Source organism: Magnolia sinica, chromosome 4 (genome assembly GCF_029962835.1).
Source record: "Magnolia sinica isolate HGM2019 chromosome 4, MsV1, whole genome shotgun sequence".
Lineage (NCBI taxonomy): Eukaryota > Viridiplantae > Streptophyta > Magnoliopsida > Magnoliales > Magnoliaceae > Magnolia > Magnolia sinica.
In genome coordinates, this window is record NC_080576.1 from 10256719 (window position 1) to 10273029 (window position 16311).

Genomic DNA, 16311 nt, shown 5'->3' on the forward strand with positions numbered 1-16311 from the left:
CTCGACACCTGGAGTGATGATCCGAACCGTCCATTGTATCAAGAGGGTGGGCGTGAACATCGCCTAGGTGGCGTAATCTCGGAAGATAATGGAGAGTGGATTTCAGCTGTTAAAACGGATGATTAACGGTGACTTGAAAGATAACGTGGGTCACATGGAATTTAATCCAAAAGTAGTGCTTCCCACCTGATTTTTCGAGTAGAACGCAGTGGACGGCTCGGATTTTTCAAAAAGACAGTGAAATGGGGCCCACCATCGTCACAGCGTCAATGACGCTACCCTGTTTTCGCAACCGGAAGCCGTCCGGTTTTTACGGCGGATTGTACGCCCTTAGGCGAGGTCGGACAGCTAATCTGAACCGTTCATCATGTAGGTGGGCCAGAAAGCTCCCAGAGGACGTTGTCCTTTTGGAAGGAAAGCAAAGAAGAAGAAGAGGAGGAGACTCCGAGTTAGGCTGCTGTGCGTGAAGACGTCTCCGCAACCAACTCGTCCACGGACTCCGGCCTTTCGCACGGACCTCCTGCTCTACATACAGGAGTCTCCAGCTTCTGCAGCCGAGTCCTGCAGGGACTCCACAGCAGGGAGGTGAGAAGAAAGATAAAAGGAGAGGTCTCGGTTTGGGTTAAGGGGGCGGGGACAAAGGAAGAGAAACGGAGAGAAAAACGGGGAGCCAAGAACGGGTGGAGGACGGATCGGTTTGGCTTATTGCACAAGAGAGAGAACTTGGAGTTTGGTTTTTATTTATTTATTTTTTTTTCTTTTTATTTTATTTTGCTTTGTTTTGGATCCAGCCCATTCATGTTGGGCTGAACCTCTTAGCTAGGGCTAAGAGGTGAAGCTTGCAGCGTGATGGGGGACCTTTTTGCTTGTGCCTTTTGTTTAGACTGAACTGATGTTGATTTTAGTTGATTATTAAAGGAATATTTTTCTTAGTCTTTAATGGTTTGTTGTGACTGTAATTACAATGGGTCTGCAATGGCTTTGAATATTCTTTTTCCTTTTAATGTTTATGACGTCAGGAAGCCCTGTTGTTCACCATCGTCTCATGGGCATGGTCGGATGGCGATACCCTTCCTAATCTTCATACATTATTGATTGGTTGGTAATTAGTTTAATCCTGTTGTTTGCTTTGTCTCCTGGGCATGGTTAGATGATGGAATCCATTCTAATTCATATACCCTTCATCTTGTGAAGACTAGATCAAGTAGGTTCAGTTTGATTTCCATGATTCTTGATGCAGGCAAAAGATCTCCCTGATCCCTACAAGTGGATCCTCTGAATCCCTAGTTTCTTTCCTTTAAATTCCTTAAAGTTTTAGATAATTATTCCACAATTATTCCTTAAATTCTATTTGGTTTAGATCACATCCTAGACTAGTTCTATTTCTACCTAGTTTCAGGAAACATACAGGTATCAGTCCCTGTGGATTCGACCTCGGTCTTACCGAGTTTATTACTACATCACAACCCTATACTTGGGGAGTGAACAAGTTTTTGGCGCCGTTGCCGGGGACTGACGGTTACGATTTTCTGAAATTAATTGGTTTTAGGATTAGTTTAAGATTAGGATTTTACTAACCTTAGTTTTTATTTATTTATTTATTTTTATTTGAGTTCAAAACTAACTTGTTTCCTGTTTTATAGGATCTGGACATAAGTTTCTACATTGGTAATTCATTCCTAATCTCTCTACTTTTTCATATTTTTAGAATTAGGGTTTAAATTTTAGTAACTTTCTAATTCTAACACTTTTAGAATCTAATTTTGTTTCTTAATTTATTTTTAGAATTTTTGTTTAGAAACTAACCTTCCTATTTTGTAGGCCGTTAAGATAGAAATCTCTATTTTGGTACACTCCTTCCCTACTTTCTATTTTTTTAATTCTCTTTTAGTAATTTACTTTCTAGTATAGGACTTTCTTAGTTTACTTTAGAAATTTTCGCTTTTCTTTAAAGAATACCTTCTTTTAGAAATTAAGTTACTGTTATTTTTCTTTTAAAGTATCATTCTTCTCTTTTTAAGAATCTAACTTATTTTTGTTTTATTTTGCAGGTTTTTCACTTAGGACTCCAATTTGGTAATTTCTTTCCAACTCTCTCTTTCTTTCTAGATTTTCTTTTCCTTTCTTAGGATTAGGTTTTTAATCGAGGGTCGCGAGTTTTTCATGCCCAAGTGGGCCCGTGACGACACTCGACGTCTCTTGATGAAGGAGGAGTGGTTGAGGGTTGACTATCCATCGCAGGATTAGACACCGCTCGAAATCCCCCGAGTTAATTGAAGTATGGCTGAACACCAACCTCCTCTACTTCCACCCGGGGTGGAGGATACCCAAGATGAGAATGAGGTGCAACAGCACCCCGCCTCGTACTTTACGAGATTTTCTACAACCGGCGGAGTGAGTACGCCTCATGCATGATTTTTCCCGAAAACACAGGACAAATGGACATCAAGCCAGAGTTATCCAACTCCTTCCCAAATTCCATGGACTTGAATCAAAGTCCATATTTACATTTGAAAGAGTTCGATGAAATAATAGCTACATTATGTTTTCCTAATGTATCCTTAAGATACAATTAGGGTTAAACTCTTTCCTTTTTCCTTAAAAGAGAAAGCTAAGACGTGGTTACATTCACTGCGTCCTAGATCCATTGGCACATGGAACGACATGCAGAGGGAATTCATAAAAAAATTCTTCCCACATCATAAAACGATTACCCTCAGAAAAGCAATCATGAACTTTGCCCAAAAGGAAGATGAAACATTCTTCCAATGTTGGGAAAGGTTTAAAGATTTGGTCAGTTCATGCCCACAACACGGATTTGAAACGTGGCGCATTACAAATTTTTTCTACGATGGACTGACATCTTCCATGCGCCAAATGGTCGAGACAATGTGTAATGGAGAATTCATTAATAAAGATGTCAACGAGGTATGGGACTACCTCGACAGTTTGGCTAAAAAAACACAATCTTGGGACTATTACCCAAAGTCGAACACCACGTCTAGGCCAACTCAATCAAAGGAGAAAGGTGGATTATATCTCTTGAAAGAAGAGGATGATCTCAAGTGTAAAGTGACTACGCTCATAAGGAAAGTTGAGGCCATGGAAGGAAAGAAGGATAAGGTCAATGAAATTGTTTGCGGCATTTGTGATTGCAACATTCACACAACTGAAAACTGTCCTACAATACCTGCCTTTCGAGGAGTGTTGAATGAACAAGCCAATGCCGTAAATAACTATCAAAGACCTTTTACTGGACCTAACTCCAACACATACAATCCTAGCTGGAAAAATCATCCAAACTTTAGTTGGAGGAATGGACAAACGGCGACTCCTCCAGGTTTCTTCAATCAAAATCCAAATCAAGTGAAACCTCAAGAGGAACCGGTTCAAAATCCCATACAAGAGCTGGCTCAGGCAATGCGGGGAATCACAGATTTTATGCAAAAGATAGATTCTCGTATGACGGTTATAGAAAAGGGGATGCTTCCTGCACAACCTCTCCCCAATCCTAAACCGCAGTACGAGAATAATGATCCCAGCTCTTCAAATCAGATGAGACATGCTAAATCCATCACCACTCTTAGGAGTGGGAAGATCATTGATAAAACTCTTCCGGTTAGGCCCGAAAAGCCTCAAGAACCAAAAGGGGACAACAATGATGGATCCAGTGATGCCCCACAAAAAGTGGAACCGGAACTTTTAGAGAAGCCAGTTGCTCCATTCCCCCAACGGTTGGTTTCACCAAAATCTCTCTCTAACTCTCAGGATATCCTAGAGGTGTTGAAACAGGTGAAAGTCAACATTCCTCTACTTGATGTCGTTAAACAGATACCTTCATATGCTAAATTCCTAAAAGACTTATGCACGACCAAGCGACGGAAAATTATTCAAAAGAAAATCTTCTTGACTGAGAAAGTGAGTGCCATCCTGAAGCAAGACGTGCCGCAGAAATTCAAGGATCCCGGTAGCCCAACCATATCATGTGTAATCGGGAACCATCGAATTGATCACGCACTTCTTGACTTAGGAGCGAGCGTCAATCTGATTCCTTACTCGGTATACAAACAGTTAGGTTTGGGTGAATTAAAACCCACCCTAACCACACTACAACTTGCTGATCGCTCTGTTCGTGTACCAAGAGGGATAATTGAGGATGTGTTGGTCCAAGTTGATAGATTTTACTACCCTGTAGACTTTATCATCCTGGACACCGAACCCATCAATAACATGAGCACTCAGATTCCCGTCATTCTTGGTCGCCCATTCCTTGCCACGTCAAATGCAATTATCAATTGTAGGAATGGTATCATGACTATGTCTTTTGAAAATTTGACATTGGAGTCAAACATTTTTTTCAATAACGGCAGCAACTCAGAGGATGATGACGATTTCCACGACATTAACATGATTGACTCTTTCGTGGAAGATACGACACCTCTGACCTTATCCTCCGACCATCTAGAGACGTGCCTGGCCCACTCCCATGATTTTGATGATGACATGATTAGGGAGACGTGCGCTTTGCTTGATACTGCACCGGTACTTGAAGTTAACCGATGGAGGCCACAATTTGAAGAATTACCACAAACTGATGTAGTGCCTCTACCGTCTAACCTCAAGCCGCCGAAGCTTGACCTAAAACCGTTGCCCTCTGATTTGAAATATGCATATTTAGGTCAAGATGAGACATACCCGGTGGTGATCTCTGCCCACCTGGAGAAAGAACAGGAGAGTATGCTTATATCTACTCTCATTGAGCATAAAGGAGCCCTGGGATGGACGATAGCCGACCTCAAAGGAATCGATCCCTCGATTTGTACTCACCAAATATATCTTGAGGATAATGCAAAAACCGCTCGGCAACCACAACGTAGACTAAATCCAAATATGAAGGAAGTGGTTAAAGCCGAGGTGCTTAAACTACTGGACGTGGGTATTATATACCCTATATCTGACAGTCAGTGGGTGAGTCCAACTCAAGTGGTTCCTAAGAAGTCTGGAATCACCATCGTAGCCAATGCTAATAATGAACTCGTGCCAACTAGAGTCACTACTGGTTGGAGAATGTGCATTGACTACAGGAAGTTAAATACGTCACGAGGAAAGACCACTTTCCTTTACCATTCATTGATCGGATCCTGGAAAAGGTCTGGTCATTCCTATTACTGATTCCTTGAGGTATTCGTGCTATAACCAGATAGAGATAGCCCACGAAGACCAGGAAAAGACCACATTTACATGTCCCTACGCACCTTTGCTATCGAAGGATGCCATTCGGACTATGTAATGCCCCTGCCACCTTTCAGCGATGTATGCTTAGTATCTTTTCTGACATGGTGGGGCAATATCTAGAGGTCTTCATGGACGATTTCTCTGTTTACGGTCCATCTTTCAGCAAGTGCTTGGAAAGTCTTAAATGTGTGCTGAAAAGATGTGAAGAAAAGAACCTGGTACTTAATTGGGAGAAGTGTCATTTCATGGTTCAGAAGGAAATTGTCCTTGGGCATATCATCTCGGCCAAAGGAATCGAGGTAGATAAGGCAAAAATCGATCTTATCTCTAACCTACCTCCACCCAAGAACATCAGAGACGTGCGATCCTTCTTAGGACACGCAGGATTTTACAAGCGATTCATAAAGGACTTTAGTCTCCTCTCTCGTCCATTATGTAATCTTCTTCAAAAGGATGTTCCGTACGAGTGGACTGAGCAATGCCAGGAAGCTTTCACCAAGCTTAAAGGCACATTAACCACTGCACCTATCATGCAGCCACCCGACTGGAACCTTCCTTTTGAGCTTATGTGCGACGCTTCTGATTATGCTCTTAGGGCGGTCCTAGGCCAGAGAAAAGACAAGAAGCCCTACGTCATTCACTACGTAAGTAGGACTCTAAATCCTGCCCAAGTGAACTACTCGACTACGGAAAAGGAACTCTTAGCCGTAGTGTTCGCCTTGGACAAATTTAGGTCCTACCTGATCGGATCCAAGATCATTATATATACAGATCATGCGGCACTGAAGTATCTTCTTTCTAAGAATGATTCTAAGCCCCGCTTGATAAGATGGATCCTTCTACTCCAAGAATTTGATTTGGAAATTAAAGATAAAAAAGGAGTAGAGAACGTAGTGGCTGATCACCTTTCTCGCCTTAATACCTCTGATTCCCTTGAGGCGACCCATATCAATGACATGTTCCCTGAGGAACAATTGTTTAGAGTCTCCCATTCACCTTGGTTCGCTAATATTGCTAATTTTCTTATCACAGGTTCTATACTAACACATTGGACTGCGCAAGATAAGAAGAAATTCTTTACCAAGGTGTGCAACTTTTTTTGGGACGATCCATATTTATTTAAATATTGCCCAGATTAAATCTTAAGGAGATGTATGCCAGACGATGAGCATTAGAGTGTCATCTCCTTCTGACACTCTCAGTGGTGGTCACTTTACTGCTAAAAAGACCACGGCCAAGATTCTGCGATGTGGCTTTTATGGCCCACTATGTTCGGGGACACTCATGAGTTTTGCAAAGCTTGTGAGCGTTGTCGAAATTGGGAGCATTGTCCGTCGAAATATGATGCCTTTGAATCTCATCCTTATCATTGAAGCATTTGATTGCTGGGGCATCGATTTCATGGGACCATTCCCCCAATCGTTTGGAAATCTGTATATTTTGCTCGCCGTGGATTATGTCACTAAATGGGTTGAAGCGATTCCGTGTCGAAAGAATGACCATCGCACGGTCATTAAATTCCTGAAAGAGAACATCCTTTCTCGATTCGGAACGCCTCGAGCCATCATTAGTGATGGGGGCTCACATTTTTGTAATAGACCATTCGAGAGCTTAATGAAGAAATACGGTATCTCTCATAAGGTGAGCACCCCATACCATCCGCAGACAAGTGGACAAGCTGAGATTTCCAATAGGGAGATTAAACACATTTTGGAAAAAACGGTTAACCCAGATCGTAAGGATTGGTCAATCCGATTGACCGATGCCTTATGGGCATACCGTACTGCCTTTAAAACCCATATTGGAATGTCTCCCTTTAGACTTGTCTATGGGAAAGCTTGTCACTTGCCTGTGGAGTTGGAACATAAAGCATACTGGGCGATCAAAAATCTTAATTTCAATCTGGACAACGCTGGCTCGCTACGCAAACTTCAATTGAATGAACTTGAAGAAATCCGGAATGATGCATACGATAATTCGAGAATTTACAAGGACAAGATGAAAGCATTTCATGACCAACACATTTCGCGAAAATCATTCACGCCTGGTCAGAAGGTCCTTTTGTACAATTCTCGATTACATCTCTTTCCGGGTAAGCTTCGATCTCGTTGGACCGGTCCTTATATTGTTGTCACTGTTTTTTCGCATGGGGCCATTGAGATAAGAGATCCCGACAATGGCAATGAGTTTAAAGTCAATGGACATCGATTGAAACCATTTGTCGAGAAATTTGATTCAGAGGACATGTCCATGCCTCTGACTGATCCTGTTTACCAGGACTGATCTCCTAGTCTGATGGACGTATAGGTAGGTTTATCGCTTTCATAGGATTATGGTAGTTGCTTTGGTCTAGCTGAAGACATAAACTTAGCGCTCCTGGGAGGCAACCCAGGTTCTTCATTTCATGTCATTTTTTTCATTAGTCAGTTCAATGTTTGTGGGTAACATTACTGCAAACCCTCACGAGACTACAACTCGTCCACTAGGGGTAACCTAGGGGTTTAAAGGCCTGTTGCATGCGCTAAATGCAATCGAGAGCACCTGCGAAAGTGGTATAGGTAGGATTTTATTTTTGTTAGTTCTGTGTCACTTTCTCTCTCGTGCTGACCGGATTCCATGCTGCGATCTCTTGGAAAGTCTCTCACGATTCATCATCCAGGTACTATCTTCCCTTCACTCTTTCTTTACTTTTGTTGTCCTATGCGCATTCCATACTCATATCCTTTACATTGAGGACAATGTAGCTTTTAAGTTGGGGGTGGGAGATTAGGTTACCTAATCAGTATTTTCTTGAGCAAAAATTGTGAAAATTTTTAAATTTTTTCTGGACTTTCTGGTGAATTCAAAGTGATTGGATGACCATCTTTGATTTAGAATTACAGGATATGGAATGTTGGTGATTTACTGCTCTTGGATTCAGTTGCTCGTTAGATTTCACAGTTAAGTTTAATTATTAATCCATGATTAGAAGTTGTAAACATTGATTGAGTCATGATTTCACATGTCACATCTCGCTTACACATTAAGATTTCAGTTTGAAACTGATGGGTTAATTTGGTGATCAGTAAGCATAGAAGGAACCAACTTGAACAATTGCCCGTCAAGATCAATTAAAAGGAAGAGATACCGTTGAAAAAGGTTAGGCAAAGAATCTTCACTATAGGTTTGCTCCCTATAGGTGAGGACTTAATCCCCTTCTTGGTTTTTAGTCTTTAAAAAAGAAAAAAAGAAAAAAGCTGAAGGAATGAAAAGATGATCTTTGAGGCAAGCTTTGGTTATTATGAATTCTCTTGTTGATTACCAACGATATCCTGAAATAAAGAATTGAATATTAATGTTGAAAGTTGGGATTACACTTTACATCTGTGGAACTCAATGTTTAGGATTATTTCTAATTAAGGGACTAATACTTTGAATGAAGTTTATCGTGTGTTTGAGTCTAGGAGAGAGTAAGGCCCAACATTCATGAATTGTTGAATTCTGAATATCTGGATTGTTTTCCAAAATCACTCGAGTTCATAGAAATTCTCCTGTAATTCTCAACTTATTTTTCGCATACTTTGCTCGGGACTAGCAAAATGCTGGTTGGGGGTTGTGTTGAGGGTCAAATATTGCATATCAGACCCATTTATTGCATGGATTTACAAGCATGACATCGTTTAATAGCCTAATTTAATTGAATTTGTGATGCAGGGCGTCTTCATGAGCTTGGACTGAGAAAGGACACTAAAAAGCATGGATTTACCGATCTGATGACACTAAAGCATGGGACGGACTCTAGAAGACCAAGAGCGACGAAATTATACACCAGGGGTCCGCGGAAATCGAGGAATCGAAGCTCAAGTGGCCTGAAAAGTGTCCAGAATGCAAGATCATAGGGTTCCCACCATCTGATCAGTTCGAAACTTCACACGTGGCTTGAGGACCATAAATAAACCGTACACGTAAAATTTCAGCCCCTGGATCACTGTGAAAGTGGCCCAACGGACAGATCAGCCCCTTAAATCCTTAAGTGGGGCCCACCTGATATCTGGATATTCTCCATTTTTGGTCTCAACAGTTTAAATGAGCTGACAAAACTGATGGACGGAACGGATTTCTCATTAATATCTCTGTGGGGCCCCGCCGGTGATGAATGTGCATAGCAATCACGTGCACCAGCCGTGCACCCGTGCATTCAAAGTCGGTCAGCAGGCGCTGACCGACTCAAACTCAGATTTTTTTAAAAAAAAAAAAACGCAACAGCGTTTTCGCTGTCGTCCGCCGGTCCTCCTCAGTGGGGCCCACTCGACACCTGGAGTGATGATCCGAACCGTCCATTGTATCAAGAGGGTGGGCGTGAACATCGCCTAGGTGGCGTAATCTCGGAAGATAATGGAGAGTGGATTTCAGCTGTTAAAACGGATGATTAACGGTGACTTGAAAGATAACGTGGGTCACATGAAATTTAATCCAAAAGTAGTGCTTCCCACCTGATTTTTCGAGTAGAACGCAGTGGACGGCTCGGATTTTTCAAAAAGACAGTGAAATGGGGCCCACCATCGTCACAGCGTCAATGACGCTACCCTGTTTTCGCAACCGGAAGCCGTCCGGTTTTTACGGCGGATTGTACGCCCTTAGGCGAGGTCGGACAGCTAATCTGAACCGTTCATCATGTAGGTGGGCCAGAAAGCTCCCAGAGGACGTTGTCCTTTTGGAAGGAAAGCAAAGAAGAAGAAGAGGAGGAGACTCCGAGTTAGGCTGCTGTGCGTGAAGACGTCTCCGCAACCAACTCGTCCACGGACTCCGGCCTTTCGCACGGACCTCCTGCTCTACATACAGGAGTCTCCAGCTTCTGCAGCCGAGTCCTGCAGGGACTCCACAGCAGGGAGGTGAGAAGAAAGATAAAAGGAGAGGTCTCGGTTTGGGTTAAGGGGGCGGGGACAAAGGAAGAGAAACGGAGAGAAAAACGGGGAGCCAAGAACGGGTGGAGGACGGATCGGTTTGGCTTATTGCACAAGAGAGAGAACTTGGAGTTTGGTTTTTTTTTTTTTTTTTTTTCTTTTTATTTTATTTTGCTTTGTTTTGGATCTAGCCCATTCATGTTGGGCTGAACCTCTTAGCTAGGGCTAAGAGGTGAAGCTTGCAGCGTGATGGGGGACCTTTTTGCTTGTGCCTTTTGTTTAGACTGAACTGATGTTGATTTTAGTTGATTATTAAAGGAATATTTTTCTTAGTCTTTAATGGTCTGTTGTGACTGTAATTACAATGGGTCTGCAATGGCTTTGAATATTCTTTTCCCTTTTAATGTTTATGACGTCAGGAAGCCCTGTTGTTCACCATCGTCTCATGGGCATGGTCGGATGGCGATACCCTTCCTAATCTTCATACATTATTGATTGGTTGGTAATTAGTTTAATCCTGTTGTTTGCTTTGTCTCCTGGGCATGGTTAGATGATGGAATCCATTCTAATTCATATACCCTTCATCTTGTGAAGACTAGATCAAGTAGGTTCAGTTTGATTTCCATGATTCTTGATGCAGGCAAAAGATCTCCCTGATCCCTACAAGTGGATCCTCTGAATCCCTAGTTTCTTTCCTTTAAATTCCTTAAAGTTTTAGATAATTATTCCACAATTATTCCTTAAATTCTATTTGGTTTAGATCACATCCTAGACTAGTTCTATTTCTACCTAGTTTCAGGAAACGTACAGGTATCAGTCCCTGTGGATTCGACCTCGGTCTTACCGAGTTTATTACTACATCACAACCCTATACTTGGGGAGTGAACAACACACTTGTTAATCACACACACAAACCCTTTTTTTTTTACACACTCACACATAACCCCCACATACTCACACAGTAGTGGAATTTCACCACCTATGGGTGCCCGAACCCTTGACCAGGTGTTGAAACAGCTAAGAGTCTACCACCAGAGCCAGAGTAAGGACCCAGCACACACAAACCTATTACAAGCCCTCACTCACACATGTTTGATTGAATTGAGCCGATTGCATACTTGCTCAATGGCCTCCCCATAGACTACTCTTTAAGTAAATGTGTGGCTCACTATTCGGACATGTTTGTGGCTGCTTCTTTAGTGATGGTTGGGGCCCACAACATAGAACCTGTTGTCCTCCCCTACAAAATACAAACCGCCCTTCAAACTGTGTGATCATCCTTTTTGGAGTAGAATTAGTTTAATTTTCTGTTTAGATGCCATATAAAGTGTGCCCCATGATTTGGACGGTTTATTTTAAGTTACCCGTACACCCCACACCACCTGCAATTCCTTAATGACCGCACTCTTCCAGACTATCAAATTAAGTGTGCCAACTATATGAAACCTTCTCATGCACTCGGTTCCATTTGAACTTGTTAGCATACACGTCATCTATTTGGGCTATCCATTCAATCCAGTCCGCTCTTCATAATCTATCTTGAAAACATTATACTGAATGGATGATCCAAGCCATAAAATGAGTGGCACAAGAAAATGAATGGACAAGATTTTTTTCAAAGATAGGTCCAGTCACATATGTTTAGGACCATCAGATATCTGTGATTTTTGCACATTAGTGAATGAAGAGTGGACCAAACCTAATGGACGGTCCAAGTAGGTGATGCAGATGCCAGCGAGTCCAAATGCAATAATGTGCATGTAAAGGTTTCCCTGCACGGAGATCACTTGCCTTTGATATAAACACCTCTTTTGCAAGAAGTTGCACGTAGTTTATCAACCATTGGTCACAAATCAGACCTTCGTGATTGTACCCACCCTTTCTACTTTGGCAATAAAATACTAAAAATTGTATTAACATAAGTAGGAGGTGTGGATGCTGTTATCAATTAGGTCAGGTGTTGATATCATTTCCCTGTTTTTGCTATAAAAAAATATGGGAGTTATTTTATACTCTGGTTTCTATGATATTTGATACGCAAGTACTTCAAAAATGTAATGATTGCATATATAACTCACAGTTCCAAAAAATGCTGACTCAACTTAAAACTAAGCTGAGTCGACTCAACTGAGTGAGATTTCAGGCCAAGTCGATGTAAAACTGGTTGCTGGACCTGGCTTGGTCTGCCTCTCCCAGATGAATCCGGATCCTGTGCTTGCCGCAGGCAGGAAAATCATGCTTTCCTGTATCATAATGGGTCCATGTTATCATTGACATTGTCGGCACTGCTGTATTAAATGCAGTGTGTGATGATGTGGTCTAATTAGATTGCAACAAGTAGGATTTTTTTACTTATAGCAAGCAGAGGATTTAGAACAGTAAGCATAGGTGGTGTTGTTACTTTTGAGTAGGGGTGTACATCGAGTCGAACCGAGTCGAGCTGGCCTCAGCTCGACTCGGCTTGGCTACTAGCTGACCTCAGCTCAAACTCGGCTCGGCTCAGCTCAGTTTAGTTAGTAGCTCGGGCCGAGTTCGTCATTGACGCATTTTCACAAACACCTGGACTGCACCTTCAAAATATCACTATATTTGAGATGGCAGTAATGGTTTTATAGGTATTTTATCAAACGTCTTCTAAACAACATAAAAATCAATAAAAAAAGGGTGTTGGTTTCATATACATACTTTCCTTGTCACCAGCTACACTTCTTTGAGTCATTTCATCAAAGACGTGCTGAGCAACATCAATATCAAAGTAACCGAGTCACCGAAGTAGTTCAATCCGAGTCGAGTCGAGCTGGGGCCAACTCGAACTCATTCTCGAACTCAACTTTGAACCGAGTCGAATCGAGCTTTTTCGAGTCGAGTCGAGCTAGCTCGGTTCATGTACACCCCTACTTTTGAGTTACATTTTACATCACTTATATAAATCTAATTATCTTTTAAATATCTATTAATATTTTTAATTTATAATAATTAAATGTCGAGTCAAGTCGGGTCAACCCAGTTGAACATTGAGTCGAATTGAGCTTTTGGGTTTTGAACTATGATGCCATGGATGTGAATTTTAAATGCTTCTGTACATCCATCACACTTTGCCGAGTATCAAAGTTATTCTAAAAATCGAAGTTTTCACATATCAGGTTCCATTGCATTGCAAAAGATCCATTGGGACTTTAGCTGAGTTAATATGTATGATCATGATGTAATTGTGATAAGAAGCGGATCATGTGAGGCCCACATCCCATCCACATTGATCTTTTGGATCAGATGGTTATATGATTGGCTAAGAGTGCAATCAATACATGTCTCGCAATGTAATCCTTTGTGTGGATGAGGTTAGTCGGGTGACAAGGAATATCTTTGGTGAACCCAATAAGATTTCATTGAAAATTATTCAACCAAGCAATTTCTAACAGAAGCTAGCATATGGTCCTATCAAATCCCAACCTTTGGGTCACTAAGGATATCCTTATAATAGGGTCTTGGTAGGGACGTGGATTGCCCAGATACCTATAATCACCGATGATATATATCCCTTGTGACGTGATTCAAAAAATTCATAGCCTCGAGAAAGTTTCAACCGTTGGCATTCAATTCTGACCGTTTCCTTTGGTGTGGACACATGAATGTTTAAACATTAGGTGTTCAAATCTTCGATGCTTTCTTTCGTGTAGAGACCATCTCATAAAATGATATACTAGAAAGATTGACAAGATGAATTTCTCAGAAACATTAAAGTGGCTCCCACCGAACTTCACGCGGCGGTAAGTTCGTGTGAAAGGCTTTCGCAGGCAATCCGCGTACACCTGCGTCACCATCTCCACGTGCCCCACCCACCTTCATGATGTCAGGGCTATGTGGGGTCCACCGTGATATATGTGTTTTATACATGCCGTCCATCTGTTTTTTTTTTTCAGCTCATTTTAGCCCATGGTCCAAAAATTGAAGCATATCAAAAGCTCAAACTAAGAAACAAGTGAGGATAATGATATCCACCGTTGAAACCTTCCTACGGATCATAGTGATCTCTATTTGTAATCCAACTTGTTCATAAGAACACACGGACCTGGATGAAGGTAAAACAGTACATACATCGGCTTCATCCAAAACTTCTGTGGCCCCTCAGGAAGCTTTCAACACTAAGCATTCAATCCCCACTAGTTCCTGTGGTGTTGTCCACTTATGCTTTGAATATTTGGCTCATGTATTAAAATGATCTGTAAAAATGGATGGACGGCATGGATAAAGCACATACATCAGGGTGGGCCCACATAGCCTTGCCACCAAGGAGGTCGGTGGGTGGCAGGTTCACCACGCGATCCGCGTCCAATGGGGATGTCGGTTGATCTGTACTTCTCCCACATGACTGGTTGTCCTTGATTTAGTCATTCAAGGAAGGTACCGTGAACGACAGAGCATCTGAATTGGTGGTCCACCCCAATCTTGCTGTACCGGGAACGTGACCTGGGTCCATGGACGTTGACCGTCAGTTATTTTTGTTTAGAGATTTTATCTCGGGCCGAAGGTTTGTCTGGCACCTTGTGGTTTCGGTTTGTACAAGTGGGGCCCATGTTTTAGTGATCAAAGCTTTCATATTTTGAGCTTCGCTGTGGATGGCCTACCCACCAAAAATTTCATAGATCTAATATTCTTTAAGGGGAATGATCACATGGTCCTAATTCCCATACATTCGAGCAGTACGGGTTATCCTATGATGTTTGCGTGGAATCCAAACCGTGCATATGGTGCACCTCTTCATGTTAACCGCACGTGACAAGAATAATTCCAATTCAATCTCAAGCGAGTCACAACACATGGAAATGCCTGAAACCTATATATTCAATTGTTGGGACCATCTAAGTTTTGGAATGGCTAGAGCTTTGGTGTGTTATTTAATCCTAGTGGGCCACCTGAGTTATGGATCAGGCAGGATTTTTGGATCAAGGTACAACATGGGAAAATCAAATGGATAAGTTGGATGGAACCCAGACATCAAGGTGGGCCCGACACACCTCAAACATATGGTAATTACCATTTGTATGTGATCATCCCCTGACCCTTAAAGAGATATCCAATAAATAAAATGTTTATAAATATATCAATAGTTCACATTCAACCAAAATAAAAGCCAAATATTTTATGGTCAGGATCTTCCAGTCTGTGGATTTTTAGTTCGTGTACATTCGCAGTGCAGCCCATCTTATCAACGGTTTAGATTATCCCAATTTCACAAACCAAAAACTCAAAAATACTGAACAAACTCTCCCTTATGAATTTCATAATGACTCTTTTTTCAACCGTCAAGTGGAGGCTGTGAAACGTCCAACGTGCGGCCCATCAGACGTACGGTTTAAATACTGCCACATTTTGCCATTTTCCAGTGAGGCCCATCAGATGAATAATTGAGATTGATCAAGACATAAGAACAACTGCAGTGTCCTTTGGGGTGCTGCCACTTCCCCTTCAGGCCCACCGAATGAACGATTTTGATTGATCAAGACGTACCAACAACTAAGGTTGTTTAGCTGTGTAGGAATGTGGACCACTTGATGTAACAATATCTTACCCTAACACGCATCACAAATCCAACTCCTCCAAAGGTTGGTTAGAAGTTTTCTATTTTTCCTCTCTCTCTCTTGTCGTCATGATCACTATCTTTATTGTTGACAGTGGAATTTCTTTATACTCTGTCAGAGTACCACACTTGATACGCAGGCCATTAGATATAGTACACGTGGCATATATAAACTCAAATTAAACCATCTAAGCATTGCACCCAATGTCTCTAAATCACATTCCCTAAAATGCAAAAAACAAAAAAAACAAAAAACACAAAAACACAAAAACAAAAAAGAAAATCAAATTGTTTTATCAATACACAATAGTTCATTTAAACAGACTTATTAGATTTTTTCATTTTTAACCGTCCAATAAATGTCCACCAATCAGATGGCCGGCCGAGATAACCAAATAATCTTCATTTTTGTGTTCATGATATATCTAAACCGGGACCCATACTTGGACAGTTTAATTTTAACTAATTATTGTATGCCACGTATGCAATTTTCAAGTATAATATCAAAATGCCTACGTATCATCCGTTACATTCTGCCGGAGTATCAAAGTCTTTTGCTTAACTTTGATAAAGAGAGAGAGAGATAGGGTCCTAAAATCCTAGAAAACTGCCCAG

At 41.5% G+C, this 16311-nt stretch overlaps 1 non-coding gene across 1 annotated transcript; it reads right to left on the bottom strand.

Annotated features, from left to right (window-relative positions):
• Nucleotides 1-2712: 2712 nt before the first annotated feature.
• Nucleotides 2713-2819, bottom strand: LOC131244724 (small nucleolar RNA R71). Its single transcript, XR_009170501.1, has one exon. It is a non-coding gene; the product is annotated as a small nucleolar RNA R71 (small nucleolar RNA).
• Nucleotides 2820-16311: the final 13492 nt, after the last annotated feature.